The sequence below is a fragment of the Erythrolamprus reginae genome, chromosome 3 (genome assembly GCF_031021105.1).
Source record: "Erythrolamprus reginae isolate rEryReg1 chromosome 3, rEryReg1.hap1, whole genome shotgun sequence".
Lineage (NCBI taxonomy): Eukaryota > Metazoa > Chordata > Lepidosauria > Squamata > Dipsadidae > Erythrolamprus > Erythrolamprus reginae.
The window spans coordinates 247,458,592-247,471,861 of record NC_091952.1 but is presented as its reverse complement, the minus strand read 5'-3'; the positions used below and the strand labels follow the sequence as shown (position 1 = coordinate 247,471,861).

Here is a 13,270-nt window from a genome sequence, read left to right as displayed (position 1 = left end):
GAACAAAAGTTACCAAGAGCTTCATATGATGATTGACAGTTGAGAAGTATTGTGGTAAAGTGGCAGCAACGTTTTTACAGTGGTGATAGATTTATCGGCTTGCTTTTGTTTGAAATAAAATCCTTTAATTGAATATATATGCCTTCGGGGTTTTCTGAGTTAGGTTCTTTGGAGACATATGATTACGTCTTATTTTGAGAATTGAGGCAGACCCTGAGGGAAGATAACTGCTTATTATCCCCCCCTCCCTAATTTGTTGATATACCATAAAGCAGGATTGATGATGGTCTTATTTCATTATTCTACAAATGTTCCTGGGTTGAAAAAGCCAGTTGGATAATATTATTTACCATATCATATCAACATGCAAACGTTTGTTTAGCCATCATTCATAGTTACAGCTGCACTAAACCACACTTAGATAGAAATCTATCTATCTATCTATCTATCTATCTATCTATCTATCTATCTATCTATCTATCTATCTATCTACCTACCTACCTACCTACCTACCTACCTACCTAATCTATCTATCTACCTACCTACCTATCTAATCTATCTATCTACCTACCTACCTACCTAATCTATCTACCTACCTACCTACCTAATCTATCTATCTATCTATCTATCTATCTATCTATCTATCTATCTATCTATCTATCTACCTACCTAATCTATCTATCTATCTACCTATCTAATCTATCTACCTACCTACCTACCTAATCTACCTACCTACCTACCTATCTAATCTATCTATCTATCTATCTATCTATCTATCTATCTATCTATCTATCTACCTACCTACCTACCTACCTACCTACCTACCTACCTACCTACCTACTGTTCTGTCGGGCTCTCTGATAGACTTCTCCCAAAAATTCACAGGTACAAATTTCAGACACACACACGTTTGAAAATTCAAAACAATGTTCTTTATAATGAAAAGTCACTTAAACTAAGCCCTCTTTTGGTATAGCAAAGAGCACTTGTCTCCAAACAAACTGGTAATTTGTACAAGTCCCTTATCAGTTCTGTGATACTTAGCTTGCAGCTGTGAGGTAATTCACAGTCCTTCTTCTTTCACAAAGTGAAAAACACTTTGTTCTGGTTTAGTTTCAAAGCGGGGGAAAATCAGCACACAAAAGGTCAAAGTCAGTAAAGCAGTCACAAAATAACGATCAGATAATCCTCCACAATGGCCAAACCCACAGGCTGCTATTTATAGCAGCCTCACTAATTACCACAGCCCCACCCAACCACAGCTGGCCTCATTTTCTTTGATAATAATCTCTCAGTTGTTGTTGCCTATGCATCGCTCTCCGCATGCGTGGCTGTATCATTAACTCTTGTTCTGAATCCAAGGAGGAGCTAGATAATTGATCTCCTTCTGAGCTGTCTGCCACACTCTCCTCCTCCCTGTCACTCATGTCTTCTTGGTCAGAGGAGCCTTCATCATCAGATTCCACTGGGGGCAAAACAGGCCTGCAGCATGTGGATGTCTCCCCCACATCCACAGTCCTTGGGGCAGGAGCTGGGCCAGAGCTAATCACAACACCTACCTACCTACCTACCTACCTACCTACCTACCTATCTATCTATCTATCTATCTATCTATCTATCTGGATTTCTATGTCGCCCTTCTCTGAGGACTCGGGGCGGCTTACAACATATAAAAACAGGTTACAATAAGTTAAATCCAATTAAATTAAAATGACATAAACTAAATCCCTAGTAATATTAAAATCAATCACACCCACCCATACAGCAACCATACAATCATTCGTTTGCCAGGGGCTAAGATCTAATTGGCCCAAACCTGACAAAATAAATGAGTCTTAAGACTCTTGCAGGAGGAAAGTAGGGTGGGCGCAGTGCGAATCTCTTGGAGGGAGCTGATTCCAGATGGCCGGGGCCCACACAGGTAAGACTCTTCCCCTAGGCCCTGCCAAGCAACATTGTCTAGTTGACGGGACCTGGGGAAGATCGACTCTGTGGGACCTAACCAGTCACTGGGATACATACAGCAAAAGGCGATCCCGCAAATAATCTGTCCTGATGCCATGTAGGGCTTTATAGGTCATTGCCAACGCTTTGAATTATGTCCGGAAACCAATCGGCAACCAATGCAATCTGCATTGGAATATTGCACCCAGTTTTTGTTGCCACAATGTAAAAAAAGAAGATGTTGAGACTCCAGAAATAGTGCAGAGCACATGCTTAGGGGACTGGAGTCTAAATCATATAAAGAACTATTGTTAGATGTTGGGTATATCTAGTTTAATAGAAAAGAATGGCTAGGGATGACATGATAGTAGTGTTCCAATATCTCAGGGGTTGCCCCAAAGAACAGGGAGTCAAGCTGTTCTCCAAAGCACCTGAAGGCAAGACAAGGGAAAATGGATGGAAACTAATCAAGGAGAGAAGCAATCTAGAACTTAGGAGTGCCTAGGTTTAGGCGTAGAGACCTATTGTCCCTTTTTCAGTTTATCAGAGTTTTCTGAATTTCAGTAGGTAGGTTGACCTTGGCTGACTTTGGAAACTAAGCAGAGCCAACCTTGCATACTACATGGTCCTAAGATTGCCAAGTTTGTAGACTCCTGGTTTATTTTGATCAGTTGGGTACAGGAGTGAAGAAAGTCAATGAGCTTAGTAAATTTTTTTGCAGTGAACATACGGAATTTCCTGAAGAGGCCACCCTTGTGCAGGAAGAAAAGAGGAATAAAACTAGCAAGGATAGAGTTTTATGAACCCAGACCCATTACTTATTGACCCCCTCAGAGAGGGTCTGCAATTTGGGCATCCTCCTCGATCCACAGCTCACATTAGAGAAACACCTTTCAGCTGTGGCGAGGGGGGCGTTTGCCCAGGTTCGCCTGGTGCAACAGTTGCGGCCCTATCTGGACCGGGAGTCACTGCTCACAGTCACTCATGCCCTTATCACCTCGAGGCTCGACTACTGTAACGCTCTCTACATGGGGCTACCCTTGAAAAGTGTTCGGAAACTTCAGATTGTGCAGAATGCAGCTGCGAGAGCAATCATGGGCTTCTCTAAGTATGCCCATATTACTCCAACACTCCACAGTCTGCATTGGTTGCCGATCAGTTTCCGGTCACAATTCAAAGTGTTGGTTATGACCTATAAAGCCCTTCATGGCACCGGACCAGAATATCTTCGGGACCGCCTTCTGCCGCACGAATCCCAACGACCAGTTAGGTCCCACAGAGTCGGCCTTCTTTGGGTCCCGTCGACTAAACAATGTCATCTGGTGGGACCCACGGGAAGAGCCTTCTCTGTGGTGGCTCCGACCCTCTGGAACCAGCTCCCCCCTGAGATTAGGATTGCCCCCACCCTCCTTGCCTTTCGTAAACTCCTTAAAACCTCTGCCGTCAGGCATGGGAGAACTGAAACATCTCCCCCTTGTCCATGTTGTTTTGGTGTTTGATTGATTGTGTGCTTGTTTTTATATATATATTGGGATTGTTTTATGAATTTCTTAACTTAAAATTGTAATTGGATTGGTGGGTATTGGATTTGTCACTATGTACTGTTTTTGCCATTGTTGTGAGCCGCCCCGAGTCTGCGGAGATGGGCGGCATATAAATCCAATAAATCTAATCTAATCTAATCTAATCCTTTCACCCCCATATCCTGATTTTAAATACCTCAATAAATTTATAGAACTTTCTTTACCGCTTCTTCCAAAGCAGCATTATTTTATTTTTGTTTTTAACCACCAGCAGCATATCTCTCATAACCTGACCTTGTCTTGCTCTTCATTAATTACTTTTATGAAATATCTCAGAATCGTCCAAATGCCTTTTAGGCCATTACTCTGATTAAAGTGTTTATTTTAGAAAGATGAGCCTCCATTCCTCTAGAATCCATACTAGCTGCCTGGATGACCCATCTTACTTCTCATTATTTATTTAAAAGATTAAAAACAAAGGAAGAGGAAACAGGAAGTAACACCTATGTCTGGGTGGAGGCATTTAACACAGCACCCAGTTAAATTTAATTCATTTCATGGCACCAAAGAACTGAGATCAAAAGATAATCACTGTGATCACTGCAAAACACCTTAAAATATATATAAACATTGTAGTCTGAGTATGGAAAACAGTTTTTATATACACTGCTCAAAACAAATAAATAAAAGGAACACTTAAACAACAGAATATAACTTCAAGTAAATCAAACTTAGAAACATAGAAGTCTGACGGCAGAAAAAGAACTCATGGTCCATCTAATCTGCCCTTATACTATGTTTTGTATTTTATCTTAGGATGGATATATGTTTATCCCAGGGATGTTTAAATTCAGTTACTGTAGATTTATCTACCACGTCTGCTGGAAGTTTGTTCCAAGGATCTACTACTCTTTCTGTAAAATAATATTTTCTCATGTTGCTTTTGATCTTTCCCCCAACTAACTTCAGATTGTGTCCCCTTGTTCTTGTGTTCACTTTCCTATTAAAAACACTTCCCTCCTGGACCTTATTGAACCCTTTAACATATTTAAATGTTTCGATCATGTCCCCCCTTTTCCTTCTGTCCTCCAGACTATACAGATCGAGTTCATTAAGTCTTTCCTGATACGTTTTATGCTTAAGACCTTCCACCATTCTTGTAGCCCGTCTTTGGACCCGTTCAATTTTGTCAATATCTTTTTGTAGGTGAGGTCTCCAGAACTGAACACAGTATTCCAAATGTGGTCTCACCAGCGCTCTATATAAGGGGATCACAATCTCCCTCTTCCTGCTTGTTATACCTCTAGCTTGGCTGCATAGCTAGAGGTATAACAAGCAGGAAGAGGGGGATTATGAACTTCTGTGAAATCAAACTGTCCACTTTGACAATCAATTTCACATACTGTATTGTTGTGCACATTCAACTTTGTACAGAACAAAGTATTCAATGAGAATATTTCATTCATTCAGATGTAGGGGGTGTTATTTGAGTGATCCCTTTATTTTTTTTGAACAATATATTTCTTCTTGTTTTTTGCCAGGTAGAATTTTGGAGCTAAATATCTGTATAATTGTTTTAGCTGTCATTGTTATCATCTCAGGGACCGCCTTCTGCTGCACGAATCCCAGCGACCAGTTAGGTCCCACAGAGTGGGTCTTCTTCGGGTCCGGTCAACAATGTCGCTTGACGGGACCCAGGGGAAGAGCCTTCTCTGTGGCAGCCCCGGCCCTCTGGAACCAACTCCCCCCAGAGATTAGAATCGCCCCCACCCTCCTTGCCTTTCGTAAGCTGCTTAAAACCCACCTCTGCCGCCAGGCATGGGGGAATTGAGACACTCTTTCCCCCTAGGCCTTTACAATTTTATGCATGGTATGTCTGTATGTCTGTTTGGTTTTTATAATAATGGGTTTTTAACTGTTTTTCGTATTGGATTATTATTATATGCTGTTTTATTATTGCTGTTAGCCGCCCCGAGTCTCCGGAGAGGGGCGGCATACAAATCCAATAAATATATAAATAAATAAATCTCCCTCCAGGACCACCTTTAAAATACCAAACAAACCCATTCATTTTTCTATCTACAAACAATCTTTTTTGCACTTCAGTTTCTCTGTGACAATTAAGAAACCCTGCATGTTGACCAAACAATGCAGAAGAGCTGAAGGTCACTATTGAAGCATCCATAGCACCTCAGCAGTGCCACAGGCTGATAGCTTCCATGCCACGCTGCATTGAGGCAGTAAATGCTGCAAAAGGGGCCCAAACCAAGTACTGAGTACATATGCATGCTTATACTTTTCAGAGGTCCAATATTGTTCTATGTGCAATCCTTGTTTTATTGATTGCATGTAATATTCTAATTTTCTGATATGGTGGATTTGGGGTTTTCATGAGCTGTATGTACCCCCATAATCATCACAATTATGAAAAATCACGGCTTGAACTATCTTGCTTTGCATGTAATGAGTTTCTCTAATATATAGAGGGAAGAGGGAACAGCCTTCTCTGTGGCGGCCCCGGCCCTCTGGAATCAACTCCTCCCGGAGATTAGAACGGCCCCCATCCTCCTTGTCTTTCACAAGTTACTCAAGACCCACCTATATCGCAAGGCATGGGGGACTAAGACATCTCCCCCAGGCTTTTTATATTTCATGTTTGGTGTGTATGGTTTTTAATTATAATTTTTTATATATTTTTATTATTAGATTTGTCCCATTGTTATACTGTTTTTATTACTGTTGTGAGCCGCCCTGAGTCTTCGGAGAGGGGCGGCATACAAATCTAATTAATAATAATAATAATAATAATAATAATAATAATAATAAATTTCACCATTTGAGTTGCATTATTGAAATAAATGAACTTTTGCACAATATTCTAATTTTTTGAGCTTCATCTGTATTTTTCCCAATCCCCATCCGAGGCAGTTCCGGGTTGCATGAGGAATGGAAATTTTGGGAAATTCTCATTTTTCAAGTTTCACCTGTAGAAAGTAGCCGAAAAGCGTTACATTCCCCATGTCTTTAATGCATTGCTAGTAAAATTAAATTTTCAGAAGCTTACTCGGACGCTAAATCCTTCTGATCATGATGATTACATAAACAATTTTAAAGTTATTAATTTGTCAGGGTGTCAGAGGTCTCTCTTCTTTTGATGGCGATATTAAAATGTGGTCTTGCTTGACAGTTTGTCCTCGCTGTTGCTTTGTCATCAGCAACTGGAAATGTAACACCGGCTTGTATTTAAATAGGACACTGTGTTTAATTAATATCCTGATTAATTTTTGATGAGTAATTGCTTTCTAATTATGTGCCAGGCAAATTCTCTCTCTACAGTATCACTCCAAGGTGAGGTGATGGATCATCTTATCAAAGCTGAGATGGCACTGAATTGATTAGAATCTAATTCATGGTGTATTTTTTAGCCTGGGCAAAATCCAAAAACAGCAAGCTCTATGAAACAACATGGAATTTAACATGGAGAAAAGGAAGGTTTTACACTAAGGCAGTGGTTCTCAACCTGGGGGTTGGGACCCATTTGGGGGTCGAACAACCATTTCACAGGGGTCACCTAAGACCATGGGAAAAGACAAATTTCCCATAGTGTTAGGAATGAAAGCTTCTTGCATCATATTTTTATAATCTGACCAATCAGGCGTTTGCACTGGGATTGTCCCTCTGACCTTCTTGCCAATCAGCTTAAAGATCTGTTGCGTGAAATGGCACTAGACTTATGGTTGGGGGTCACTACAATATGAGGAATTGTATTAAGGGGTCGCAGCTTTGGAAAGGTTGAGAACCACTGCACTAAGGCAAGAAAAAACAAAGGTAGATTAGACAACACCAGGCTCCAAAACAGTAATTTTGAGAGGGACAGATTAACACACTTGGGAGGGACCTTGTAGGTTATCTAGTCTAACCCCCTGCTCAAGCAGGGGACCCTACAGCAGTGATGGCAAACCCTTTTTTCTTTGGATGCCAAAAGAGTTATGGGCACATGCTATTGTGCATTCGCGAGTGCCCACACCCATAATTCAATGCCTCGGGAGGGCAAAAACACTGCTGTATATGAGAGGTTGCCACAAAGAGGAGGGGGTCCACTTATTTTCCAAAGCACCAGAAGCCAGGACAAAAACAATGGATGGAAACTAATCAAGGAGAGAAGCAACCTGGAATTAAGGAGAAACATCCCAACAGTGAGGACAATTAGATGATTTGTGCAATGGATGATTTGTGCAATGGCCCACAAGGTCAATTGAGCAAGAGATTGTGTACCAGTTCTGCCTAGGGAAGTGTGACCCTATTGAGAATTAGGATGATAAATTTCTGTGACCCATAGGTCTTTGAAACCAAAGCCATGATCAGGCAGAACGGGGTTAGGGGGATATGCAGATATTCTGTCTCCCAAATTGCTTTCCCCAGGGAAAATCCAACATGATACCAGCTCAATTAAGTTAATTGAGTTAAATTTTCTGCCTTTCTGGAAATGTTTACAAAATTCAGCCAAGGAACATTGGTTTATCTCATGTTTTCAAACTTCTCTCAGGGAAAATAAAATTATTTTGTGCGTTTCTGCATAATTAGAGACAACTTTCCACAAAGCATTATTAATTTAATAAATAATAAGTAGATGACAGCAAAACCACCAAGGCCACACTTGGAATACTGCATTCAGTTTTGGTCATCACGATGCCAAAAGGATGTTCAAACTCTGGAAAGAGTGCAGAGAAGTGCAACAAAGATGATTAGGGGACTGGAGGCTAAAACATATGAAGAACAGTTGGAGGAACTGGGCATGGCTAATAGAAACATAGAAACATAGAAGTCTGATGGCAGAAAAAGACCTCATGGTCCATCTAGTCTGCCCTTATACTATTTTCTGTATTCTATCTTAGGAGGGATATATGTTTATCCCAGGCATGTTTAAATTCAGTTACTGTGGATTTATCTACCACTTCTGCTGGAAGTTTGTTCCAAGGATCTACTACTCTTTCAGTAAAATAATATTTTCTCATGTTGCTTTTGATCTTTCCCCCAACTAACTTCAGATTGTGTCCCCTTGTTCTTGTGTTCACGTTCCTATTAAAAACACTTCCCTCCTGGACCTTATTTAACCCTTTAACATATTTAAATGTTTCGATCATGTCCCCCCTTTTCCTTCTGTCCTCCAGATTATACAGATTGAGTTCATTAAGTCTTTCCTGATACGTTTTATGCTTAAGACCTTCCACCATTCTTGTAGCCCGTCTTTGGACCCGTTCAATTTTGTCAATACAGTACTGTATCTTTTTATAAGTGAGGTCTCCAGAACTGAACACAGTATTCCAAATGTGGTCTCACCAGCACTCTATATAGCGGGATCACAATCTCACTCTTCCTGCTTGTTATACCTCTAGCTATGCAGCCAAGCATCCTACTTGCTTTCCCTACCACCTAATTTAATGAAAACAAGGACCAGGAGAGATATGATAGCAATGTTCCATACCTCAGGGGTTGCCACAAAGAAGAAGGAGTCAAACTATTCTCGAAAGCACCTGAGATTAGAACAAGAAGCAATGGGTGGAAACTAATCCAGGAGAGAAGCAATTTAGAACTAAGGAGAAATTTCCTAACAGTGAGAGCAATTAATCAGGGGAACAGCTTTCCTCCAGAGGTTGTGAATGCTCCAACACTGGAAGTTTTAAAGAAGATGTTGTATAACCATTTGTCTGAAGTGGTGTAGGGTTTCCTTCCTAAGCAGGGGATTTGATTAGAAGACCTCCAAGGTCCCTTTCAACTCTGTTATTCTATCACTTGCTTTTTGCTGTTTGTATGTCAGCTGAGGTCTTAACTGTTCCGAAAGACAGAGGATCCAGGTATTAAGAAAATGAAGTATTATTCTTGTTCAGTGGAAAACCTGTGGACAATAAAGTACAGTATTGCAAATTAGTGTACCAGGGATTTAAAACTGGTGTGGTTGAAAATGCAGAGTAGATGTTCAACTATTATCCCCATATTTCACAACAACACACAAAGAAAAGTGTTGTAATACTGGCTTAAGTTTCTGGTAAACTTTGTTGGGAAATACTATAGTTTATGGACAGAATACTTCAGCAACAATTGTTTAACCTCCTCCCTTTCCATTCTCTCTCATCTATCTCTTTTTGTTTCTCTCTTTCCTTTATCTTTTTCTCTCTTTCCTCTCTCTCTCTTTCCATCTTTTTATCACTCTCTTCTCTCTCTCTCTCTCTCTCTCTCTCTCTCTCTCTCTCTCTCTCTCTCTCTCTCTCTCTGTCAGCCTCTTTCTCTCCCTCCTTGTGTGTCTGTTTCTGTCTCTTTTTCTATCCTTTTGTCTCTCTCTTTCCTTTCTCTCTCTCTTTCAGCAGCTTGACCCAAATAGGAGAACTGTATTAACTATTAGGAGCATGATGGCAAACCTATGACACGTGTCAAAAGTGACATGCCATGTCATTTTGGCGACACAAGAGAGCCCTGTTCTCACGCAGCCTGGAGCTTCCAAAAATCATACAAGACTTGGATGTACTTTCCTTCTTTTTTCGGAGATTGCAAGATCACACAAAAGCATTTTCCATGCCTCATGCAACCTGGAACTGCCTCGGATGGGCATTGTGAAAAATACACAGAGTACCGTGCAAAAGTTCATTTATTTCAATAATGAAACTTAATATACGAGGGAGACTCATTACATGTAAAGCAAGATAGATCAAGTCATGATGTTTCATAATTATGATGATTATGCAGTACAGCTCATGAAAACCCCAAATTCTCCATCTCAGAAAATTAGAATATGGCATGCAATCAATAAAGCAAGGATTGTACATAGAACAATATTGGATCTCTGAAAAGTATAAGCATGCATGTGTACTACTCAGTACTTGGTTTGGATCCCTTTTGCAGCAATTACTGCCTCAATGCAGTGTGGCATGGAAGCTCTCAGCCTGTGGCATTGATGAGGTGTTATGGAAGACCAGGATGCTTCAATAGCGACCTTCAGCTCTTCTGTATTAGAAACATAGAAACATAGAAGACTGAGGGCAGAAAAAGACCTCATGGTCCATCTAGTCTGCCCTTATACTATTTCCTGTATTTTATATTACAATGGATATATGTTTATCCCAGGCATGTTTAAATTCAGTTACTGTGGATTTACCAACCACGTCTGCTGGAAGTTTGTTCCAAGGATCTACTACTCTTTCAGTAAAATAATATTTTCTCATGTTGCTTTTGATCTTTCCCCCAACTAACTTCAAATTGTGTCACCTTGTTCTTGTGTTCACTTTCCTATTAAAAACACTTCCCTCCTGAACCTTATTTAACCCTTTAACATATTTAAATGTTTCGATCATGTCCCCCCTTTTCCTTCTGTCCTCCAGACTATACAGATTGAGTTCATGAAGTCTTTCCTGATACGTTTTATGCTTAAGAACTTCCACCATTCTTGTAGCCCGTCTTTGGACCCCTTCAATTTTGTCAATATCTTTTTGTAGGTGAGGTCTCCAGAACTGAACACAGTACTGCAAATGTGGTCTCACCAGCACTCTATATAAGGGGATCACAATCTCCCTCTTCCTGCTTGTTATACCTCTAGCTATGCAGCCAAGCATCCTACTTGCTTTTCCTACCGCCTGACTGCACTGTTCACCCATTTTGAGACTGTCAGAAATCACTACCCCTAAATCCTTCTCTTCTGAAGTATTGTTCTGTCTCATATCTCTCATCTTTCTCTTGGCAATGCCCCATAGATTCTCTAGGGGATTCAGGTCAGGCGAGTTTGCTGGCCAATCATATAGTAATCCCACCATCACTGAAGCAGGTTTTGGTGCTTTTGGCAGTGTGGGCAGGTGCCAAGTCCTGCTGGAAAATGAACTTATGCTCGTCTGCGGAAGGAAGCATGAAGTGCTCCAAAATCTCCCAGTAGACAGTTGTGTTGACCCTGGACTTAATGAAGCACAGTGGACCAACACCAGCAGATGACATGGCTTCCCAAATCATCTACAGACTATAGAAACTTCACACTAGACTTCAAGCAGGAACTGGGTATATCTAGTTCAAAATGAAAACTAGGAGACACATTCCTATTCCATTCCATATGATTCACTTAAGGATGATGGAGACTCGCTTTATGACTGTTGTAAAAATCAGATCAGCTGATGCTTTCATTTAGAAGTGTAGTTGTGGACCTCACAGTAGTCAGAACATTTATTTATATTCAGATCTGATTTGCCCGGAATCTTATGTGGTGCAATCAACTTACCAGCAGACTTTCTCCTGCAAACATTGATGTTTGCCTTTCTTTTAAAGTTCACTCGTACAAACTGTTAGATCTGCTTTAAGTAGATCCATACTGTTGGGAAAGTCACTGCTGGTTCTCTTTTGTCTTCCTCCCTGGATTTAATAATATAGCTCTTTCTTTCTTTCTTTCTTTCTTTCTTTCTTTCTTCCTTCCATCCTCCCTCCCTCCCTTCTTTCTTTTTTCTTCCTTCCTCCCTCCCTGCCTCCCACCATTCTTTCTTTCTTTCTTCCTGCCTCCCTCCCTTCTTTCTTTCTTTCTTTTTTCTTCCTTCCTTCCTCCCTGCTTCCCTCCCTCCTTTCTTCCTTTTTTCCTTCCTTCCTCCCTTCTTTCTTTTTTCTTCCTTCCTTTCTTTCTCCCTGCCTCCCACCATTCTTTCTTTTTTTCTTTCTTTCTTTCTTCCTGCCTCCCTCCCTTCTTTCTTTTGTTTCTTCCTTCCTTCCTCCCTGCTTCCCTCCCTTCTTTCTTTCTTTCTTTCTTCCTCCCTCCTTTCTTTCTTTTTTCTTCCTTCCTCCCTCCCTGCCTCCCACCGTTCTTACTTTCTTTCTTTCTTTCTTTCTTTCTTTCTTTCTTCCTCCCTCCCTCCCTTCTTTCTTTCTTTTTTCTTCCTTCCTTCCTCCCTGCTTCCCTCCCTCCCTCCTTTCTTTCTTTCTTTCTTTCTTCCTCCCTCCCTCCTTTCTTTCTTTTTTCTTCCTTCCTTCCTCCCTGCCTCCCACCGTTCTTTCTTTCTTTCTTTCTTTCTTTCTTTTTCCTTCCTTCCTCCCTCCCTCCTTCTTCTTTCTTTCTTTCTTTTTCTCTCTCTCTTTCTCTTTCCCTCCCTCCCCCTCACTCTCTCTCCCTGCTTCCTGCAATGCTATTATTTTCTTACCGGAATGCTATACTGTATCTGATAGTGCTTTTTATCCTAATATTTGGACAGGGCTGGTTCTGTCCTGCAAAGCGGACAAAAGAATTAATCCACCACTACCCTTCTGAATTAAAGCCTACTCTCCCTGCTTTGCTAAAATAAACAATAAATGTATTGCTCAGTTGCAACCTTCCTGCGTCACTTGTCCTTTGGCCCCAAAGGGACGGTTTGTATCTCAAACTTCCAACTCCCCCACCCCCCCACCCCTGTAATCTGAACCGTGCAGACCTGGTTTCTTCTGCTTTCCTGATGCGGGGCTGATTTGCATCTGGCCTGGGAGGGTGGGGACTCTCTTACACAAGCAACAACAGTGGCTCCTACTCTCGCTCACTCCGTTTGATGCGCAGCTGGGAAAGGATTTAATAAGGGGTGTAAACTTGGACTCCCAGAGAAGAAGAGAAGGCGATGTGAAGAACTTAGAAGTACAAAGGCCAATGTCAAGGGGTCAACAACCCCTGTAAGTAGAGATAAAATTCCCAATTGTCAGTTTTACAGGTGGGGAGAAAATTTAAACTATAATCTAAGGCCCTCCTCCTCCTCCTCCTCTTCTTCTTCTTCCTTCTACTCATCCCCTCTTCCTTCCTCCTCCTTCCTCCTCCTTCCTCC

General features: G+C 41.1%; 1 protein-coding gene across 5 annotated transcripts in view; it reads left to right on the top strand.

Moving 5' to 3' along the window:
- Positions 1-13,270, top strand: part of ST3GAL1 (ST3 beta-galactoside alpha-2,3-sialyltransferase 1) — a 142,401-nt gene that overhangs the window by 56,742 nt on the left and 72,389 nt on the right. Inside the window, exon 1 of one of the 5 annotated variants that reach the window (XM_070748325.1) lies at positions 12,993-13,121. The exons of 2 other annotated variants lie outside the window; for them this stretch is intronic. The gene's annotated coding sequence lies outside the window, so the exon portion shown is untranslated. Of the gene's footprint in view, positions 1-12,992; positions 13,160-13,270 lie in introns of those variants that run through there. 2 more of the 5 variants (XM_070748328.1, XM_070748329.1) reach the window with 2 other exon arrangements.